The sequence below is a fragment of the Epinephelus moara genome, chromosome 10 (assembly GCF_006386435.1).
Source record: "Epinephelus moara isolate mb chromosome 10, YSFRI_EMoa_1.0, whole genome shotgun sequence".
In the NCBI taxonomy this organism is placed as follows: domain Eukaryota; kingdom Metazoa; phylum Chordata; class Actinopteri; order Perciformes; family Serranidae; genus Epinephelus; species Epinephelus moara.
Window position 1 is genome coordinate 11,879,836 of NC_065515.1, and position 23,845 is coordinate 11,903,680.

At 44.3% G+C, this 23,845-nt stretch overlaps 1 long non-coding RNA gene across 2 annotated transcripts in view; it reads left to right on the top strand.

Moving 5' to 3' along the window:
• The window catches only part of LOC126397243 (uncharacterized), a 49,721-nt gene extending 30,666 nt beyond the window's left edge, over nucleotides 1-19,055 (top strand). For both annotated transcript variants that reach the window (XR_007570629.1, XR_007570628.1), the window contains exons 3-4: nucleotides 3,517-5,108; nucleotides 18,415-19,055. This is a non-coding gene — a long non-coding RNA (uncharacterized LOC126397243). The remainder of the gene's footprint in view (nucleotides 1-3,516; nucleotides 5,109-18,414) is intronic.
• The last annotated feature ends 4,790 nt before the right edge of the window (nucleotides 19,056-23,845 follow it).

The following is a 23,845-nucleotide window of genomic DNA, read 5'->3' on the forward strand; positions in this document are numbered from 1 at the left end:
AGCAATGCTGAGTAAGGAAATGTTAACAAAAGGTGATGAAATAAATTATTTAAGTATGTTATGTAGCTCCGCGAAAAAAAAACAGTTCCCCCAGTCTGCTGCCAGGCAACGCGGCACACACAACAGGAACTCACAAGCTACTTTGTATTTACATTGATCTGCAACTGTGTAAGTTTGTCCAGTTTGGCTGATGAAACGTTATCGTTTAATTTTTGCTCCTCTCCAGTTTGTCGAGCTCGGCTGATGTTACACAAACACACCTGGAGGTCTGCACAGAAGAGTCCTGGCTTTCCTTTTCCTCGTCCTCTCCTGACGACCTCTCATAATTTAATTCCAATGTAATTTTGGGGAAAATATCCATCTTCTTGGTGTAACGCTAGTGTCAGTTTGTGTCAATGTAGCGAGTGTGACAGTTGGTTAATTAACGGCTGTATTTATATGTATAACACCTGTGAGCAGAGGGATTTTACTGTTACAAGTCCCAGTGATGTTATACTCTATATCAGCACTCACGGAATGCCTCTCGTCTAAAATAAGACTAAAATGCTCAGACTTTTAGTTGACTGAAACTTGACTAGACAAAAAAGAGTATGAACGTGACTAAAACTAATAAAAACTAAAATGACAGTTTGACACAAAGACTAGACTAAAACTAAAATTAAAACAGGCCGCCAAAAACAACACTAAGTACCTGGTACATTTTTTTGGTACCACCTTGGTGGGAGGTTCCAAGTGAGATGAGCCGATACTAAAAGGTAGAGTTAAAACACTGCAGACCACTAATTGATCAGAGTGAACTGTAACCAGCATGGCACTTGACATCCTGCACAAACCTGCCATTTTGAAATAGTCAAGTTACAGTCAATAGCGACCACATTTTTTTATTCGCTCACTTAAGATTGCAAAAAATTCCAGCCCTCAAACCATACACTATGTACAGTCTGCCGCACAATTGACAAAGTTTGTTCCTGGTAAAAGGATCCAGTGAGTGGTGCGTTAAAGATGATGTCACGGCAGTTTCGCATGGTGTCGCTATGGCAATCAACCGGGAATCCTGTCTTCACTACGAGGGTACTGTCCACAGTGGAAAACACAATCGAGAAAAGCAGCTGGTGCCAAGAGAGTTGAGTCAAGTTGAGTTTAGCTGCAGCATGCAGTGGAAATGAGGCAGTAGTGCTGCCTTTTATATATGACGTGTCAATAAGGAAGACGCACTTGTATAACAAATCTGAACATGCTTTTGTTCTTTGGATGATTTTAGGGCTGCAACTAATGATCATTTTTATTGCTGTTTATTTTCTCAATTGATCATGGATTGATTTGTCTACATAACATCAGAAAATGGTTGTAAATGCTAATCACAATTTCCTGGAGCTCAGGGTAATGCCATCATATGTTTTGTTTTGTACAAGTAATAAGCCCAAACTCAAAAATATTTTGATTTACTATAATAGTGAGACATTATGAGCAGCAAATTTACTCATTAAGTGGAAATTAGTGCCACCAGCTGTTTATCACAGTAACCTAACAATTATTATATAACAGCACTGGATGGAAACACACATCAATTCACATTTTTGTTTGCTAATTTTCTGGAAATTAATTTACAATTTGCATTATATTTGGATGGAAACCTGACGTATGTCTTTTTCTAAGTCACAGCCTGCATTCCCCAGTGCCTACTGTGATGGTTCAATTCTGTTTTTTCTCCCGTACAATTATATACTGTATCTCCTCTCCTCTCCTCCAGAAAAGTAGGTCTCGTGGTCGTTGGATGTCACCTCATCCGAGTCACAAACAGCAGCAACCGCCACAGTTCTCATTTTCTGTCATTCCCTTTTCTCCACTCCTCTCCGCTCTCCCTCTTTTGAGGCGTATGAACAAAATGCATCTAAACTCTGTAGCAGCACACAATCCTGCTACGTTTTTTCCACATAAAAATGCCACCATGCCTTCTTCGCTCCGTCTGTGTCCCCACCCCCTTTAATGCCTCTTTAGCCCTGCACTCGGCTGCTTGAGTAATATTTATTGCTCAGTCTCTCTTAGTCTCAGTTTCTCCTTTTATTTTTCCCCTGAAACAAACAAGTCCAATGCCATGGGGCAAAACACCCCCAACGCCACCACCTCCGCCGCCCCTCCCCACCCTCTCCGCCCTCTGTTCCCTCTGCCCCTCGCTCCTTCAGCACTGACAGATAGACAAACGTACTGTTCTCTCTTTCTTTGCCTTTCACCTCTCAAACCTCCCTCCATCCATCCTGCCGGACGGGTACAATGCAGGCGCTCTATCCTGCGGCAGGGAGAATGCAGCCCTGAACTAACAATATCACCAAGGCTGCCTGAATGCCGCCGAGTCCCATTGTGCTCTGTCAGAGGGGAGTTAACACCCATGTCTGAGCCCAATGAATAGTATTATTGTGTCTGAGACATGCACCGCACCCCCGGTCCCCATCCATGTCCCCCTAACTCAACTCGCCCCCCTCTCCCAAACTTGGTTCTCTTGTCCCAACAGTGTAACCCCCCACACCACTCTCGCACCCCCTTCGCTCTTTCCTTAACAGACAGCTCGAACTCCCAAAGCCTTGCCGGCCCACCGGCTCTAAACCTCCGCACTTTACTTCTCTATTCCCCTGGCAGTCGGCCCGTGGGTTTTAGTCTCTTTTTCAGGCCTGCAGAGGGGTGGAGAGAGGTGGACAGAAGGGCTGTCACAGCTCTGTGGTGGCTGTGGCGAGGATATTTTAGAGATCGTGCGGTTGGTGCGGCGCGGTGCAATGTGGGGTGGTGGGGGTTGAATTTGGCCACGGCTCTTTCTCTGTTGAGGGACACAATGGGACCATGAATCCTCAAAGAAATGTCCCCCCAACTGCTATTATCATAAGAAGAGGGCTGCTGAACCCATTTGAATAATTCTGGATGATACAAAAGCTGAGATGTTTTCTTTGACAAAGTTTCTATAGAGCACCACTGGTCCGGCCAAAACATTTCCATTCCTTCACACTCACTATGGCGCAAAGAGAGAAGGCTGAGGGAAGGGTAGTTTGAAAAATCCTGTCAGTTTTAAATGTTGCCTCTGTTATTTATAACCATTAAGGGCAAATAAATATACAACTCAGTGGGCTTGTGCGGTTTAGGAAGAGCAAAAGAAGGTGGTTGTTGAAGAGAAACTTTTCCTGTAAATATTTCTAATGTATTCTGTTGACGCAGTGGTGATTTTTATAATGGGCCCACTCTCGCTATATTTTGCTATCTGCAGCATATCACAATCTAATAGCTGAGAGTACCTTTGGCAGACAGTATCTCTTTGCCTGACACACTTAACTCTCAGGCCTCCAATCCCTGCAGTTTCTGCTCTCTAAGGTTAGCAGGTTCACATTACCGGCTGAGAGAGGATGCCAGAATCCTCACCCCCGACTTCTCGCTGATCAAAGACCAGGATTGACATTCAGAGTGGGTAAAATGCTGAAAGTTAAGATTAACTTGTTTTTTTCTCCATCTCTGTCTCTGGTTGTTTGTGTACAGCAGGAAGAGGAGGAGGAGGAGGCAGTGGAGGAGGAAAAAGAGAAGCAGAGTGGGTGGAAGGATGGAAGGAGAGAAGGATAGAAGCCGTTCGAGGAGGTGGTTCGAAGCGGGTGAACCCAGAGCAGGTGAACACAGCTGTGGATCGCCATGGGCTCTCTGGCTGCCTTCCTCCTGTGGCCCCGGCGCTGCATATAGGGGTCCCGGGGAGCCGGCAGGGGCCAGCCAAAGCTGCGGCAGAGTGGGCAGGCTAGGCCAGCCAAGCCAGGAGAGAGGCAGGTGAGGCGGGTGAGCCGAGCTCTCATCCCCGCCGGCTAGGAGCCTCCGCGGCAGAGCGGAGCAGCGCGGAGCAGCAGAAATCAATACAGAGGAGAGAGGCTAGCAGAGGTTGCCCAGCACCGCCTGCAGGCCTCGGAGCCCAGGGACCAACCACCACCACTGCTCCCAGCTCCTCTCTCCATCTCTCTTTCTATCTTTCTCCAACAGTCCCAGCATCAGCCAGGGCCAGGGCCCTAACCCTGCAACCGCCCCACACGCAGTGTGTGTGTCAGTAGGTGCACATGTGTGTGTAAAATAGAGAGAAAAAGGGAGAGGGAAGAGACCGAGAGAGAGAGTCTTTGTGTGTGGTTCCGCCGGAGGGGTTTTTGCTGCGTCCAACACCACTTGATAAAACTTTGTCAGAGAGACACGGAGACAGCGAGGGAGGGAGAGAAACGGAAGAAGAATAAGACAGGACGTCGAAGGTCGCTTTTCTTCCAGCTCCCTTCCTCTTATTACTCATTCCACCTTAACTGTTTGATATGGATCCATCGGAGACGGTACACAGGACGTTTCTGCTCAGTCCCACTTCCAAGCACATAGCACACAATATTCTTAAGATCTCATGAGCCAGGATGAAAGGACAATTTGAACTTTTTCTCTCATCCACCGTATCAGACACAACCTGTCTTTTCGCCTTAGATTTTCTTACCCTCACTACAGCAGCTCCCATCAGAGGATATGGCAGTGCAGTATTGATCTATAAGGTGGAAGAGAGGAAGGCGTGCCTGGGCTTTCATACCTCTCTCTCTATGTGTGTGGAAATAGCACCTGAAGTCCACTTACTGCTGTGCAGCAGGGATCCCATGGCAGCCCAAGTGAATGGCTGCTAATTGAATGAGAGATGAAAAGGACAGTAGTTGTAGCTGCTCAGTGCCCCCCACCACCCCCCACTTCTGTCTGTTACTAGTTGGTTTTTCATCTGACTTTTTTTCTCCTCCACGTTTACAAAAGTCCTTCTCCACACAAAGAGACTCGCTCTTCAGATGTTTTAGCAAAATTGGTTGTGACTAAAGTAAATTGGCAAAATCCTCAAGAATGAAAATATCTGGCTGCAGTGTAGAGGTGAATGCCTTCAGTAGAAAACACAGAGGAGAAAAGATTTTTTTCCCCCCATGCAGCGGTAGAAACATCCGGCTGAAAACTTTCTGAGAGGTCATGCCACAAAACATACTGTTCTGTACATATTTGTGGACGTTGAAGGACATTACAGGAGAGGTGGACAGTTTGCCAAGCATGGAAACTTGCAGAGATTACAACGTGACTCATACCTCTTGGTGAGTACAATGCCCTCATTTAATTGCTTGTTTTGTGGTAAATAAAAGCAATTATATGATTCTGATAGCCACATTGAACTGAGCAAGGAGAATAGCAGGAATAAAATGTGTGTGTACCCACCTGCTGTAACAGTTATGATAAGATACCATCTCTGCTCAGAGGTGCGTGTGTGTTTTTAAAGTGAACATGGACACGTTTTGTTGTAGTTGATCTCCTCAGTCAGCTCTCAACAGGAGCCCTGGGCTGTGATCATACTGTCACTGAATGTTGGAGGAGTTCGTCGTTGTTGCCTGTACCAGGGAGGGTATTAAAGCACAATTCCCCCTCGCCTGCCAATCTCCTGGCACACAGAGAGAGACTGGCGCCTCTCTACGCCTCAGCCTGGCAGCGACCCATGCTTACAAAATGGCCGATTCCTGTCTGCCAGCTGTCTCCTCAGCCAAGATGGCGCTCAGTCGCTTTTTAATGCCCGCTGTTTGCCATCTGCCCTCTAATTGTTAACGGCTATGCAAATATCTTGTAATTGCATTTGCATGTGCTTGATACCTAACCCCTCCCTCTCGGTTGTAAATAATAGCGCTAGCGTAAAAGAGGGGAGAAAAAAAGGATACACAATCCTGCGCAGTTGCTGATTGAATACACAGCAGGAACAATTAGCAAATGAATGTTGCCCTCCTCTTTACTTTTCTTTAAGCTCACCTTATGCAAATCATCGATGGCGTGCTCTTGCTTTTGATGCTAGCTGAAAAATGGAGCGTCACCCTGTCTTTCTCTCTGCGACTCGCTCAGAGACGCTCATGTGTCTTCTCATTGTGCCATATGTGACATCTGTGGTTGGCTGCATTACCAGGGTACCCTGCCTCCTCTGACAGGCAAAGCCCACACTGTAAAGGAGAGCAGGAGCGAGGGAGAGGCATAACATAATGACCTCATTAGCATGCTCAGCACTCCCTGCTATAGGCCCTGGTGCGCTGCTGCGCCGTGGGACCCACCGGTGTACGCCCTTCTCACAGCACTCAGCATGCAACATTGTGTTCTCCCCACACAATGCGGCGCTTCATACAGGCTTTATTACGCCTTGTCAAAGCGCAGGGGGATCAGGGGTATCAGTGCAGAAGCAGCAGGATACGGGCTGTGTACGTGGAACAGGAGATGTATTGGTGCTTTATGGTCTTAATGTGGTGTTAGCTGTGCTGATGGATCCTCTGTTGCTGCTGTTGTGCGTTGACATGTGTGTTTGTGTGTTTATGTTTGTGAGTGTGTGTCTCTATGGTCTACAGTTGTGTGTTTGTGCAATTGTCCGTTTCATTGTGAACTCCCGTGGCATTCGTGGCCGTTTTCACCTGTCAGTGCTAATTATTGGAGAGAGCGATTTGGCGAATTGTCTGTGTCCTGGAAATAGGCTATCATCCACCCTGAAGACCCTGCTGTATGGTATCTGTTGTCGATAGTAGTGGTGTAGCCTTGAACTTCACTGGAGGACAACACACACATACATGTTCTCTCTCCCTCAGAGGAGAGCCCATGACAAAAGGCTAATATTTCTAAATAGTTGCTTACGCTACAAGCAAATTACAGGCTATGTTTTGTCCTTGAAAGCTGTCAAGGGATTTGGGAATAAATTATTTCTTTAAGTTGCGTGGTAACTGGTAGCTGCTGTCATTTACCCATCCACAAAAGGCTGGTTCACCCCTGTTATCATACTCTCTATCAGGCTCAGGCAGTTTTAATCAAGCCTCTCTGTCTAATCAGCCCACAGTGACACTGATGAGGCTGAGGTGGAGAGCAGGTTAGTGTAAAGTGCCCACGCTAGCTGTAGTTAGCCTGGAGGGGCTGCATGCTACTGTATCATTGTGTGGGGGGAAAATGGCAGTCAAGAAGACAGACTGGCACGCTCAGATCTGCTCTCAACAACAATCAAGACATTCTCGATTGAATTAACATCATTTATCCATTTATTTTTTTAATGTAATTGACTCATGAATTATTATTTAGCAAATTCAAATTATGTGGAAGTTTACAGTGGTACACTAGCTCAAGTTCAGAATGAGTTAAAGAACAAGAGAGCGAAAGAGAGAAAATAAAAGAGACAGAAAAACAAATTAAACCTGTCATATAATCTTGAATGCATATGCAGGTTTGGCACTATTAAAGGGTGGGGTTCTCTTGATGGAGGGACCATGGCGGACAAGCCAAGGGACGTAGGTGTTAAGTCTTTCTAAGAAGAATGAGCAGTTTGTCTGATAAACTAGGTGGAGCCGTTTTATTCCATATTTGCATATTAAAATCAAACACGGGGACCATATGCTTTATGAAGCACCCCAGATGAACATAACACCCAAACACGTATGCCAGTCAGCTGCCATAACTGCTCCATATGCGCTCATGCACACACACCGTATGAATACACACACACACATGCTAATCCATATTGCACGGGTACGAATGTGTCCATTCACTCTTACTCTCAGGGAAAAAAAAGGACACGCACTCCAACACCATCTCCAGCAGAAAGCTTTTATGCTAATAACAGTTATAGCCATGTGTGTTACTACGCTCCTGCAATTATGCATAATTCAACACAAAGAGAAGCGGCAGGATGGCACAGTGGACCTCGGTTTAGGTGGATGTACTGCATGTGCATGAATATAGTAGTGAGTGTGTGTGTGTATGCCGGAGCAGAGTGACAATATCCACTCTCATTCTTAAAGGCTCTCAGTCCAAAGACCTTCAACAGCAAAGACACATATACGACTCTTTCATATGAGTCCTGTGTTCGAGGATTTATAATCAAATAATTTTCTTGATTACATAAATTATGAGCATCTGTCTAAATTATGAATATTAATGGAAGATTAGTAACATTTTGTTAAAAACAAATTATTTTAATAAGATTGTTGCTTTACTGAAACATAATTTTGTTAGACTGAATTGAAAGATCAAAATTTGGATATGGCCTCAACCCTTAGACTGAGACAGTCATATAAATATATAAACAAATATTTATGGGTGTATTTACTAATATTTTTGTGGTGCTGCGTGAATGTGGACTGTTCATTTGTGTGTGTGATTGTCGTCCAGTCTGCTGCAGCTTTTCTCATTCAGACTGCCCACTGCTTTTTATTTGCTTAGGTATTGATTGAATGTGTTCCACCCACTGAAGTAATAGTTGCTGAAAGCATTTACAGCCATCGCTCAATTCATCCTGGCTCGTTCCACATGTCTTTGTTTCTTTGAGACAAATAAGTTATCGGTTCTTTCTCGAAGCACTTCATCGTTCAAATGAAATAAATGAAATTTGAATAGGCGGATTAATATCTTTTTTAGAGCAGCACAAAAAGTAAAGTGGTCGACTCCCTCGTGTGAAGATTTTCCTTTTTATGGCGTGTTATGTGGAAACAGGGACATTTATTTTGAAGAAATTACAGAGTCCAAGTGATCAGAGGATTCTTTTTTAATCAGCATTTTTCAGATTTTTCATGTTATATATAGGGAGAGATAAATATATGTTATATATATTATACGATAGCAATAAAAGCTAAATATTCCAACCATTATTTCTGCCAAATTAAGTGTTCTGACATTTTGTATTTGTAGCTTTTCAATAATCCTGACAATTAAGACATCAGTTTGTTAAACAGATTGCCTGTCTGTAATTTAATGATGCATATTTCTTTTAAGGGCAGCCCTTTTTCGTGCTTCTGAACTGTAACAACAGCTATTTTGTTTGCCAAGACTCACTTGGCAGACCAAAATAAATTCATTCCATTGATACTCAACCAAATTCCTTATGTGAAACTATCCTCCTTAGGAAGTAATTCCTGACTCAAGTGTTGCTGCTGCTGCTGCTGCTGCTGCTGCTGTTTCCTCAGAGCTGCAACACTGAGCCCCAAGTCTGATTATAGACTCAGGGAAAAACAGTCAGGCATTTATCCAAGTCACTGATTATGTCATTTCAACAGGCTGCAAACACTCAGACGGGCTAGACAGCTCTGAGGGGAGAATTATGAAGCCGTAGTGGAATGGAGGCTGTATGAAAAGGAAATGAAAATGGAGTAGTGCTGTATGTGTGATTAAACTGCCTGCTCGCCTGCAAAAGGCCACGCTGCTGTAGCACAGGCCTGAGATTTGGCCGTAATGAAAATGTGAAGGTGGAGGGGTTTGAACCCCCTCAATGACGTGTACGAGCACACACACACACACACACACACACACACACACTGGCTTACACATACATTATACTGCGTACGTATGTGCTCAGGCTGAATGAGAGACTGCAGATGCAATTTGAGGCGTAAAGCAGTGAGGAATATTATTGTGTGGAATCAAAGAAAAGCGTCCTGAATTGAAAATAAAACATTCGGATTAATGTTTAGCGGGTAATTCATACAAACCGCAGAAAATCCCGGGATTGTTGTTGCCCTTAGAAACAGGCAGACAGGACCATGGCGGCTGCATAAATATTAAATTGCACCATTCAGATGCAGAGACAGCATCCCAGTCATCAAGCGTGGGAACAGGCGAAATGATTAGGGGATGAGGGGTCTGTGCGGTGGAGGGGGGTTGCGGTTAGTTGGTGGCTAGACGCTCCAGCTGCACTGACTTCCATTCAGAAACAGGTTAGGAGGGACCTCAAGGGTCAAGGTCAGGGGTGTGTGTGTGTGTGTGTGTGTGTGTGGGGGGGGTATCGGTGTAGCGTAGAGTGGTGTGTGTGTGTGTGTGTGTGTGTGTGTGTGTGTGTGTGTGTGTTTGTGTGGTTCATCTGCCGTTCATCCCCGGCTGGCTGGCTGACTGTCTGTAAGCTGCCTCTGTGTTTGCTTATTTTATAAGCTGCTTCTTATTGCCTCGCTTCAGGGACAACTTGAGCTGAGAAGCAGGGGAACCCAACCCCCTTCAGTCAGCCTCTGGCCAGTCTCCAGCCGGCCCTGAGCCAAATCGAGCCAGAAATCAGTCCTGCAGCCCAGTCAACCCCCTGGTCAAACAACCCCCAGCCAAACACAGTCAAACTCGGTCAGACACTTTGACAGCCCCCCTGTCTGTCTCAGTCTGCTGCCTCCTGTAATTTAACATGTCGGCTCAGGGTTCATCGTATGTGCACGCCACAGTCAGAATCTATGTCATTCATTGCCTGTACCTGTTTCGAATGCTTTGGTTTGATCCACATGGAAATGATTTGAAATAATTTAAAATTCAGATTAAATTTGGGCTCTGATACAGTGTGCTGGATCGTAGGCTGGGCCATTTGCTAATTCCATATGTTGCCTTGCCATGTGTCACATTTTCTTGATGAAGCCGCCCATCAATAGCAATCCTCTTTATTGGTGAAATGCAGCCGGCCACTGTATCATTGCCATTTCATCAAATCATCTGAGAGGCGAGTGCGTGAGCTTGCGGCACCTCTTTGAAATAAACAGTGCAAGCCCTTTAAGAGGAGGGACTGCAGCACACGAGGAGAGAGGAGAGGAGAAAGAGGGGATGTGGTGGAAACGAGAGGACAGAGGAGGAGAGGAGAAAGGGGAGAGATGGAGAGGAGCAGAGGCACAAGCTAACCCACCCTGCGGTAGCCTGCCTCCATTCTTCATCGGGGACTTATGCTTCATTAGACTGTCTGAAAGAAAGACCCGCTTTCCCTCATCACCTCAATAGACTAGTCCCCCTTCTCCTTCCATAGCCTGGAGGGTTCTCCTATAAAAACCCACCTCCCTTACCCCCCGTTTTCCTCCTCATTTCTGCCTCCGTCTTCTAATCGTCTCAACTCGCGCTGAAATCAAGCTTAGTAACAGCAGTTTTGTGAGCCCCTCTGGTCTGCCAGCCCCCCCTCGCCCCCCCTCCACCTCCTAGCATCCTCCGATCCCCACCAGCTCCCCTTCTCTGCTCATTCACTCACCTTGGTCAGACACACCACCCACCCACTGCTTAAATCCCTATCAGCATGTCAAGTAAATGTCTGCCCAGCTGGGGTTGACACACACACACGCACACACACATGCTGAAATATAAATGCACTGCACACACAATCTTTTGCTTGCTTCTGGGGTTTAGCCTTCCTCCCTGCTGACCCTTTTCACCCGTGTTTTGCTCTCTTCCCCTTCTCGCCGCCTCTCTTTCCCCCTCTGCCTCTCCTCAGGCACTGATCTGACAGGATGGTTTGGCTAGCTGACTATATCTGCAAGAGGTTTATCACAGGGCTTCACCGCGCTCCACTGTTGCCTGCCTGTTTTTATTTTCAAAATTAAAGTGCTTTCTCCAAAAGCTGCTCCGCACCTAAGGCCATGCTCACCTTTACATCCCATCTATTTGATTAAAGGGTTACTGGAATCCTATCCTCTAAATTTGTTACAGTAAAAATCTGGTCCGTTTATCTCCTAATAAAATCTGGAGCCGAAATATCTGTGCTGTGTGTTACGAAATAAGGTCTCATATCTGCAGTATTTTGAAGTCACTCTACTACCAAATATCCTGGCAGGGTTTTTTCCCCCAGAGGGAAGCAAAGAAATTCACCCAGGAATATTCTTCAACTCTTCCTCTTTTCCCTATGCTACATTTTTTATCACTAGATATCCTTGCGTTGTTTTACACTATCTACCTCAGTTATACCGTCATTTTTAACGAAACCAGCAGGATTGCATTGTGATTAAGATATTTATTATTCGCAGAGATCAGATTTGCCTTTTGCAGAAAGAGCTCTGTGTTTGCGTCTCATGAGTGTTTGCACATTTGTCCACAATTGTGTTTATTTTAGCATCTCAGTTAAGTCCTTGTTCATCTAAATTGTCACAGACTTACTCTTGATCAAATCTCCTACTGGCCAGTGTCTCGTGGGCTGTGAAAATTATTTGTGTTTATTTTGCTCTCGTAGTGCTTTATTCTAGCCTCTGTATTATTCCCCAGCATGAGTCTGTGGTTCATATACACAGCTGATGTCATTAACATAAAGGGGGACAGGGAACACTGAGCTCCCAGCAGCTCCCCTGTTTCTGCTCAGAATAAAGTGACCGTTTTCAGTTTTATTCCCCCCCCCCCCTCCCCCTCCCCTCCTCAGCACATTTCAATCATTACTCTGATTTTTGGGGACAATGACGAGCACGCTGCATTCTCAGCAGTCGCCTCCGTCAACGTAGCACAATCTTTATGTAAATGTATTCAGATGCATTCTCAGCCCCGTAGACCATCATCTCTGCTGGGTGGTGGTGGAGGCTGTTCAGTCACATTTTCTCCCATAGCTGGCTAGCAGGCTGAAAAACGTGCAACACGGCTGGTGGAGCACACTGCGAGGTGGACCCCTGCCAACGCGCCTCAGAAACCCCTATTAAACCCTATGTTTATATTGGGGCTGTGATTTACAAATGTGCGTTTTCTCGCCTTTAGGCGTGTGCACCCCCTATGTCGGTCTGCTTTTTCATCAGGCGCGCAGCAGACAGCAATAGAATTGCGAGGACGGGGTCCTTGCTGCATGTGCACGGCGAGACGGGAAGGGGAGGGGAGCGAGAAGAGGAGGTGTGTGTGTGTGTGTGCATTTTCATCTTAGTGGGTGCTCTTCTCTGGAGCCCAGTGCTCTGCTCATATTGAGATATTTCCTGAGCGCGTTGACACAATTATGCGCACACACACACACACACACACACACACACACACACACACACACACACACACACACTGTTCCTTTGTGTTCAGCTGTGCTCCTCAGCTCTGGTTCATCTCTAATGTTCTGAACTTGACTCTCAGCAAGTTCATTGTTATTCATTTCATTGTCATCCCGAGCGCCCTGCGAGACTGACTAAGTCTCCAGCCCAGGTTTCCCAGGCAGGACTGTGTTTGTCACACACACACACACAGGCCCACACAAACCTATTGTTTCAGCAGGAGGATGTCTGTAGTCCTCTGGGTAAATGTGTGTGCTGACTGTATCAGAGGACACAGTGAGACGGTGCAGTTTGTCAATGACCTGGTTCTGCTGCATCCAACTGCTGCAAAGTTCAGTTCTCAGGTGATTAGGTGCAGTGAGAGCAGGTGTACAGAGTCGTCTGCATGGGATTATGTTGTCTCTGTTTTGGCGAGGCGTTGAGGGTGAATTTGGAATATTAGAATCTGATTTTAGGTGTGACTGCTAATACATTCCATCTGTGTTAATTTCATGTCACATAAAACCAAATAAAAAAGATACTCCTCACTTGAGCTTTTTTAGCGCTTGCTGTCATCACGTTTTCTTATCTCCTTTAAAAACAAAAAACAACCTCCTCAGCTTTCTTTTTCTCCTCCTGTTCTGTTGCCCTTCACTGTCTCCTTTCTTTTTTCCTACTTTTTTTTTTTTTACTTTCTCCGTCTGGCGCAAGAAAACCAGGGGCTGCAGTTTGCTTAGCTGAGTCCATAAAGAGGCGTTTTAAAAAGCTGTGTTAACAGACCAACAAAGCTTTAAATGTGCCCCCCTCTGTGAGGGGGTGGTTCCCATAGGGATGTAGCGTGGCGCTCCATTGGTAGGCCTCTATCCGGCCTCTCATTCAGCCCAACGCTCAGTCACGGCCACTTATGGTAGGAGGGAAAATCACACAATTCAGCCCAGGCCTGATCCAATGACATGTTTTTTTAATGAGGTGGCTCTATGTCTTTGTTTGGGCACCAAATTCAAGTCCAGACCTGAGCAAGTCCCACTGAATAAGATGCAAGGCCATGGTTGTGCACGACTTACAAAAAAATGCACAAAGAGCTTGGCTTCTGTTGAGCCAGTGAATAGCACTCTGCTCTGCACTGTTCCTCACTAGAGCATCAGTGGTAGCAAGTATGTAGGCTTTGAGAATCTATACAGAAGTTTCATTTGTTATTGCTAATGCCAGTGTTTGCACCATTTTATGCAATGTCATCTGTATAAATCTTGTTAAAAATGTGGGGTGGAAAGTGTAAATGTGCCGAGGGATGAGCTCAGAACTCTTGTTTGTTTTAAACAGAATAAAGTGACGGTCAAAAGAAGCGCCTGTTAGCCATTCCTAGCCCCTCCAGTTATTCTTTCCAGGGTCATACACAGAGAGATTTCTTTCTCTTTCATTTTCGCCAGCCTGTGTCTTTTTCAGAAAAACGCCACACCATATATCACACATATATGTGCACGTGTCATACGGTGTGTGTACATCTGCGAGCGTGCCAGGCGCTCATTGGCTTGTATGTTCAGGGGTGAGGACTGTCATTAAACTGTCCGCCTGCATCACCAGACTCAACCATCACCCTGCCTGGCTGTCCATTCTGCTTCTCGCTGGGCCCTCGAACAACACACACACACACACACACACACACACACACACACACACACACACACACACACACACACACTGATTCACTTGGCCATCAGCCAGGATTCACATACACAAAGCATACAGTATGTCTCCTCACACTCGACATACGTCTGATACAAGATTTGGAGGGTTGAGATTTATACTGATAATTTGAATCTATGGCTAGTTAATACTTCGTGCTAGCGTTTTTTTAATTCCGTGCCAATAAATCACAAACAGACAGTGTTTCCACATAGAAAATAGAGTCTTACAATGAGGCAGTATCTCCATGGAGCCTTTTGATGAGAATGTCAGCAATTCACCTTAAAAGTAATTTTTAGTTTTTCTGGGGTTTTTTGTCCTTTAAATTGTACAATTTGAAGGATTTACAGACCCAGCATTTTACAAGAAAAATAATGGAAAAGCTTAAAAAAAAACTATATAACTTCAATTAATAGCCTGACTTTTTATCTGCGTCAATCAGTGAACTCAACCGGAGGATATTTGGGGCAGGCATCTATATGGGACAGGCTTTTAATTCCTTTCGCACAAAAGTCTTGCTCAGCAAAGATGAGAAATACTATCAAATTCTTTATTTAAACCAGTTTTTCCTGTATAAAAATTCAAATAACACATCAATAATGAATTATATATTCATTTGTCAAAACAAATAGCCACACCTAGCTAATGAAAGGGACCTGGCATTTAATAAGTTTTAGGGTAGTTTCGGGTAACGTTTTTTTTCTGTATTTTTCCTTAACTCATTTGGGGATCCTTCAGATTTTAATAGAGACCGCTTAGGCCCCAATCACACAGAAAGCGTTTTAGCAGCTGGAGGCAGCATTTTGTAATTGTTGTTAATGAGAATTAACCTTTTTGCTCGCTGTTTTTGCGTTGCTACGCACCTCGCGTTTCTGTGCTCTAGGCGCCTGGCGTTTTTCCCAGAGCCACTAAAGTCCTTGAGTTGAAAAATCTCAGAGTAGAAAAGCGCCCCATGTCATCTCCCCTTTTTTCCCGTTGTCCAATCAGATGATTTGAGAGGCGGGGCCTTCTGTGGAGGAGAAACTTGTGGTAGCGGTTGCTGGATACCCAGAGCTATACAACTTTACTCTCTGCCTGTTCATTTTAGTAACTAGCTACTAATTATTGTTAAATAAGTAGGTAGATTTAGCTAGCCAAAATTAACGGTAGATTGATTTCACGGGAAGGTTTGGTTAAGGAGGTGATCAGGTGGTTGCCCAGCAATGATAAAAACACCTAAAAAGGTGCAGCAAGCGTTTTTTGTTTTTTTTACCAGTGACATTCAATCAAAAAAAAAAAAAGGCAAAACGCTTTCTGTGTGATCAGGGCCTTATGGGTCTGGAACCATTGTTTTAGGCCGTAGTGTGACTCTAAATGTTTACACAAACTAATGATAGTCTTCAGGGGTGGATTAGCAGTTTCATAAAGCAAGGTTATCGCTTTAGATTATAATCTTTGTTAATTTTATTTACTGAATCATACCAACAATAAGCTAAATTAATTCAATGTATTACAATTAAATAACAAAATTGCTAAATAAATAAGATAAAAAGAAAAAATGATGCCCAATCTCACCAAAGGCCAATATTGGGCAAACACCACAACACACTATTCTGTCCCAGTGAATCTGCCTGCCTGGATGCTGAAGTACTCTCCCAGCCACTCATACAGCCAACCCATCAGCCCGGCTACTTGTCTCTGATTTAGTCCGACTCTGTTCTTTGCTCACGTTCAAGGCTGTGGTAATGGGGGAATTAGTATGCAGAGAAGCAGACGGACGGCCCTGTGGATCTAATAGGTAGCCAGACTGGAGAAGAAGGCTGGAGTGGGGGGAAAGAGCATCTCTAGCAGAGAGGGAGTTAAGCATGGCCTCTCCCTCACTTCTCCTCCTCCTGTCCTCCCGCTCCCTTCCCTCTCCCCTTTATCGCCTCGTTCCCCATGCCCTGTCCCGAACCTTAATGGGACGTCAGACGGACAGCCTCGCCTGAATTGAGCAGGGAGAGCAGCCTCCACCCCCCTTGTTGTTTCTCAAAAAAAAGAGACTCCCCCATCCCCCCTACCTCTTGCGCTCACACAGCTACAGCACCCATAGCTGCTCCCCTTCGTTCTCAGGGCTATTGAGGGGGTCCCAGACACCCTCCGCTCTTCAGCCCCTCAGCCTAACTCTGCATAAATTAGGCACGTCTCCCTGGTGTCTCGTCAGCCGGTTGGGGCACCCCTGGCCCCGGGTCTGCCGTCTCCCAATCTGCTGCTTCTTCTCCCCTCATGCTGTCACCTTCTGTCTCCACCTCCCCCATCTACTGTATCCCATCAGTCCTCCACTTATTCTGACCACACGGCCTCAAGCTAACAGAGCTCCTTTTTTTCACAGCTCATTTCCTTTTCTTGTGTTTATAATTTATCCCAAAATCACTATCGCTTCCTCTTCTTTTTTCATCAATCCTTCACTTCCTCTTCTTCTTTTTTCCCCCTAAATCCCTTGACACACTCGCTCCCACCTCACCTGCTTTATATTCTCCACATTCTCTCTATCTATCTCTACTTTTCTTATCCTCCCAGCACTGTGTTACTCAGATCAACCAAGCACTCTCCTCTCCTCTCTTTCCTCTCCTCTCCTTTTCAGCCAGGATATTGTTTACATCTGTCTTGCTAATCACTGGCAGAGCCTCTCTAGACCTCACAGATGTTGCAATAATACAGGGGATTAGCAGGCTTAACACTGGGGCTTATTTGGGGAGTTTTCCCGATGGCCTGGCAGCGAAGCCCGTCAGCTCCTCTGAATTTGACCTTTTTTCTGTTTCACTCTGTGCTGAGATCCTGCAGTCCCGCTTCTCTTTGATTTGTGATTTTCTACAAGCGTCTGGCATGCTGATGCTGTTTTATCCAGATCGGTGCTCTGGGCTCTCACTTCCTGCAGCTACATCACGGCTTGGGTTAAATGCAATTACAGAGCTAAACTGCTTGACATATGACAGGGAGATTTAGCAACAAACAATGCTCTCTTTAAGCTGCCTTTTTCACCTGGTGCAAATTTTAAATCCCCGTAAAATCAGCTGTGTATATTCGTACCTGTGACATTATAAAGATATATCAGCAATTAAAGCTGCCTTACTGATTCTGTCACTATTTCCGGGGTCTACTTTATCCGTGTAGCATTAGCAATACGATGTAGCTAGCTAGCACTGTGTTAGCTGCTTCCTCTGCTCACCATGGTGACGCTTGAACCTCCCCAGTCTCCTCTGCTCTCCTTTTTAACTCAGTGCTGAAAGATAATTAGATGGCCTCCCCAGACTCAGCATCTCTGCTGCTTCTCTCTGCGTCATGCAGCGCAACCGAGTCCTGTTTTATGACTAAGCAGATCCAGTGTCTGAGACACTCAGTGTGTGTGTGTGTGTGTGTGTGTGTGTGTGTGTGTGTGTGTGTGTGTGTGTGTGTGTGTGTGTGTGTGTGTGTATGTGCGTGTGTTTGGGGTCAATGTATTTCTGTCTGGATCCTAATCCCAAAGGTGATATTAGTCTGGTAGGGGGCAGCCCATCCCCCCTCTGTGTGCGTGTGTTTATGTGTGTGTTTGTGCTGCGGGCGTTGGGGTCAGCCAGGAAGCCCAGACAGGCTCTACCTAGACCTTTGACCCATGACTGTCTGCTAGCTCAGGGGTCATGCACACCATTGATACAGACAGCTGATAGACGCACAAACAAACGTACATGCACATACATACATGCACAAACGCGCAGCCCCCCCTTTCCCCCTGTAGTAAACATTAACAGTTTGGTGTGTCTGGAGAGATGATGACATGAACAGCGTCACCTCAGCCGGCTGTATGCAGAGTGAGCATGTGATTTAGGAACAGATAGTGGGTCCACCTTTTTGAGTTAGGCCTGTGTACTCCCGACATAACGTTTGATTTAATGTTGTTTATGGACTCCCAAAATTAGAGGAATATTACCGGACTGACTGCACAGTGTAAGAAGTCTTCTTTTAACTAATCACTCCTTTTTTTTATTTGCTTATGTCTTCACAGATGCAGCCAGTCAGGAACGCCACCGTGGAAATGAAAAGCAGCGACTGACCATTGGATCTTACTCCAACAACGCACACACGCTGTCTGTAGCCATTTTCTCTGAGTATGTTTAGCCTGAGCCACATATGGAAAATGCCACCTCTCCACCTGCAGGAACAGTCAGTTAGACACACATCATTAGAGACTGATTATCAGTTGTCTAGTCTGCAGTCTTTGTGGATACGGACAGGTAAGTCGGAGCCGCTTCTTAAAGGTAAGTTTAAAAGGTTGAATCAATTTAAGAGCTGTCTGAAGTGTAAAATGGAGCTGCCGAGCAATATTTTTCAAAATTAGTTTCATTAGATATGAATTACTATATTTGAGACCAATTTTAGGTCGGAGATTGGATGAGACCCCAAGGGGTCCTTCTTTTCACTCAGTAATTTACATTCTGGTATTTGACTGGAAAATCGCTTGACAAGAGTTTGTTGCTGTTGAATTACTTTCCTCTTTTCTTTGGGACATTATGTACACATACATATTTATACAGTCTTTTTCATGGTGTAATGAACAAATTTATCGTAAAATGATTGCAGAGTACCAAAAGTGTTGCCCTGATATGATATATATTTTTAATAAAGTTGAACGATTTGTGAAATGAACATTTGTCTTAGTTGTTTTTTTCTCTTTCATTTGATTTTTTTGCTTCTATATGATTCAGAAATGTTTGTATTGTTGCTCAGGTTATACAGTAGCTGAGGTAAAGGATACGTTTGGTGATATTTTTTAGTGTCATCAAATCCCATGAAAAAACCAAAACCAACAATGAACTGGCTTCAAATAAGAATTTCCTCTGTGTCCAAAGCTTGACATATATTATTCCTCTGGGCCAAAGACCTCCATTCTTGTAAAAACAATAGTAAAAACACATCAGTGAGACACGTCATTGCACTGGACGACATTTTTCTTCATTACAGTGAACATGGGCACTGTAGTTTAATCCTACATGCTGTCCTAGTGCTGTAAATCCTTAAAATACTCCAAATATGTATTCATTCGCAGCTGAAAGTAGTCCCTAACAAATACAGTTTTTACTCCTAGTTGAATGATGTTTGCTGAAAACTACAGGATAAGTTTGGTGATATATATATTTTATTGTAGTGTCAACAAATGCCATGAAAAGATAAACCAACAATGAACTGGCTGCTACTAACTATTAAAATACTCCAAATATGTATTCATCCACAGCTGAAAGTAGTCCCTGATGAATACAGTGTTTACTCCTGTTTGAATGACGTTTGATGAAAACTACAGTGCCCAGCTTTTTTAGCAATTGTTTTTGCTTTTTATTTTTTAAAATAAAAGCCATGTGCTTGTGACCTGTCTTCAGCAGGAGCCAATGGACTTGGAGCTGAGGGCCACAGACAGGGTAAAGGGTCAGGAAATGGGAAATTTTAAAGACATATTTTAACAAATTTTTGCTTTTTTTGACAATAACAAAAAAATATAGAATATTGCCAGCCACTGATGCTTAACGCGTATCATCTAAGATGTGGTTTGAGAAGCTATGGGAGCCTGTTCACTTCGATTACTCTGATTATTCCAGCAGTGGCTGAAGGGTTGGAAGGGGAACAGTTAAACCTAGTGGCCTAAATCTGTGGTGTCAATTAGGTGCCTTTGTGTGTGAGCAGCAGGGGTGTTGAAGCGAGTTGCTGGAGCTGAAGGAAACTCTGAACAATGATATACATTCATAACCACACACACACACACACACACACACACACACACACACACACACACACACACACACACACATTGGTCCTATGTTTTATGGGGATCACACCTCCTTTTGTTTTCCCCCAACAGCCAGTAGAGGCGATGCCCCAGTGCCCCCAGTGTGCTCCACTGCTCTGGCTGAAATGGGCTCCCTGCTCCCCTCTGGCCCCCCGCTCTCGCCCAACAACACTGTCCCCTCACTCGCACAGGGTTCCCAAACCCCTCAGCCTCCCCCTGACTGGTCCTGACCTGAAATTAGGGCCAGGCAAGCCTCCATGGCCAGGCCAGCATAAAAGCCTGGTGTGTGCGTGTTTGCGTGTGTGCACCGCGGCCCTGAAAGAAAGTAGGAGATTATCCCATTCTGTGTGTCCAGTCACCAGTGCAGTATTGACCACGGTGGGCCACCCAGGGAGCGTCCAGCCAGCCGTGAGATGGCCTGATATACATGCTTACTGGCCATGCTAGATTCCCCCACTCTCACAGGGGAGAAGGCCAAACCCTACAGGGTGGACGCTTTCTAAAGACACTGGAGTCGGAGTGACCCACCCTCCACACACAGGGACACACACAAGCACATGCACAAACACACACTTGGCGAGGCCTGTGTACAGTGAAAGACATTGCCATCAGGTCGTTTTCTGTGTCCTGTGAGGCGAGGCGGAGGTCATTGGGAAGGTGGAAAACCTCTTTAATGGTGGGAATGATACCATAACACCTATAGATAGAGTTACGGATCATGTCACATACAGTCTGTATACAGTGTGCAGCTGTGACAGCGAGGCCTGCTCACTCCTGATGGTAAATGTGAAGACCAGCGTGAAACATTTTAGCTTGTGTTAAAAGAGAATTTAATCTCTCTCCCTCTTTTTTTTTTTTTTACTCCATACACATCCACATACACACGTTTTTTATGTTTATCATGTCCGCGTAACATCTTTTTAGCCTCTATAAAATGCATTTTAATCCATTCATTTTTCCTGTTTTTGCTGTTCAACACAAAAACCAGGAAATAGAGCAAATAAAACACATTTATATTTAAAATTTAAGTGAATTTAACTTCAAGCTTTTACCTCACAAACATACAGATAAATTATTATCGCCATAGGTATGGATTTTGGGAGGCACAGATCCCCCTCAATATTTAAAACGTGCATTTTTACCCTCAATAAAAACACGAAAGTAGCGGAAGACTTTTATTTAGACAAAATTAAAGACATTTACACCATAAATTGATGCAGAAAATGAACAAATTGATGCATAAAAATTCACCAGAGTGCAGGAAATTGTGTTTGATGCTTAAAATTTTCTAGCAAAAGTCGCCCAAACCTCTCATTTCATACATTTTCCTCAATGCAGAGACGAAACCTACGACCTTGATAATGAACACAGCCTCTCAGAGTTTATTAAACTCTCCAACCTGTCCACTACACTTGTTTCTAACAGCTCCCTGAGTTGTTAAAGCAGCCCATTGTTGACCTTAACAAACCCTCAGGGGTCAGCTAATTGTCTTTTAATTGCTCGGCTGTTTGTTTGTGGATGGAAAGTCTCTAACATCCTGCTCCATTAACAACACAAAGGCCTCTAACAGCAGGACGGAGCTGCACAAAGCTCACTAAAACAAATAAGAGAATTCACAGGGAGGGGTGTTTGTCTTTTTTACTGCGTGTAAACTACACTTAAGGAGTTGTTGTGTCGCTAAAGAGCGATAAAGATAATGTAATTTCATTTGTTCTCGTCGTGTTGATTAGCTTTACCTTGACAAGATAAACGTGGATTAAATCAACAGCAGCATTTAAAATTATCAGATTGTTATGAACAAAATTAAAATCATTTTATTTCTGTGGTGTGAAGAGTAAAACATTTCCCAACATTTTGCTGTAATAAATGTTGGCCTGTTTTTTAACATCCATTATTTTACACACACATTCTCTAATTGGTTAAATTTGCTCTCGAGGCGAATCACATAAACGGCACAGGAAGCAGGGGAGATTTAATTAATTAGAAAGAAGAGGAAACAAATAAGCAGAGCGCACTGAATGATTTTTTTTAAACCATAATAAACAAATGTGATTGTTGGCCCTGATGAATAAAAACTATTGTGTTCAAATTGCACTTTAGTCGTAGTAACACGCACCAGATTTCTGAAATTATGCAGCAGTATTTCTAAATGTTCAAACACTACACTGTACTCCAAAATACAGTACATTTCAATTTCCAAAATTGGGTTAATTAAATAGTACCTTAACACTCAGAGAGCACACACCAGTGGAGTGTATTTACAGCCCTTATGGTTGATATGAGTTTCATAATGACATCATGTACACACACTGCAAAAATATACAATTCTGATTAACAAGAATCCATTAAACCCTCCATTATATAAAGCAGCCCAGTGTTAATTCTGTCCATTTATTTTACATTATACTTATTTATGTAACGCTGACTCACTCTGAATTCATCAATGCAATAAGCGTAAACAGCTGATTACATGCAGGCGATAGTAACGAGCAAAACAACAGGAGCCTTTTAATAAAACATGAAACAACGTGTGCACCCGCCTCAAATGAGCACGTATGATAAAAGGTGTATGATGTAAAATAAAAGAGCACAGAGGCAAAAAAAATATCTGCTTTTATTCTCCTAAAGGTGCGTCTGAAATGACTTGATGTATTTTTTCCCAGCTTCATTTAAATGCATTAGTATCCGAGGAATTTGAGTTCACAGGGTTCAGCTGTGGCCCACTGGTGTGCCATCCCAGCATGCACGCTACAAAATTAAATTCTTATGTAAGCGTTCTAATTTCAGACCCCAATGACTGTTCTCACATTCACGTGTAATGAAAGGCTGACTACGGATTCGTGTTGATGTGGCGTTAGAGCGCAGGGAGGCAAAGATTTCAGGGGGAGAAAAAGACTGTGATTAAACCTGCTGGTTCACAGATTTAGATTTTTGATTTTAGTGAATTTAAAGTGTAGAAATATCTTAAAGTCCAAGGCTGTTTTAATGTGGAACTTTCTCTCATGATCAAAAGCTGTGTGTATCCGTCTGTGTGTGTGTGTGTGTGTGTGTGTGTAGGGGTCGTCCCTCTGGCTACCCTGAACTTGGTAGCCCCCCAGACGCCTCATAAAATCTGTAGGCTCAGCCCAGAGTGCACACAGAGGAGCAAGTTGAGGGTATAGGGGGTTTGCCAAAAGGGGGTTATAGAGGAGTCAGGACATGGATGGGTGGGGTCGACGGGAATGGGAGAGTGGAGGATGGAGGGAGGCTTTAAAAAGTCCGAGAACTTGGAGCCTAGTTTGTCATGCTAACTGCAGCGATGCCATTGAATGTGGACGCAGGGAGCAGAAGGTTCACAGGACCCCGGCCATTCTCATGCAAAGTCTGTCAGAGCCTTCTCCTCCGTCCGTCCACCCACCAGCCACCCATCCACCCCCGGCTTTTACTTCTGCAGAAGAAATACATACATGTTTATAAATGGGCACACACTCACTGAGGCCCTGGTGCCCCCTTTTCTTTGTATGTGAAGTTGCATGGAGCCACATTAGAAATGAACCATGTACAAAAACATAAAACACACTCTTGAAATAGGATCGCTGAGGAAAGCAAGAAACATGTTAGGAAATGTGAAAGCGTTTTGATTCAGCAGCATGCAGACAATAGGAAGACTAGAAAAGGA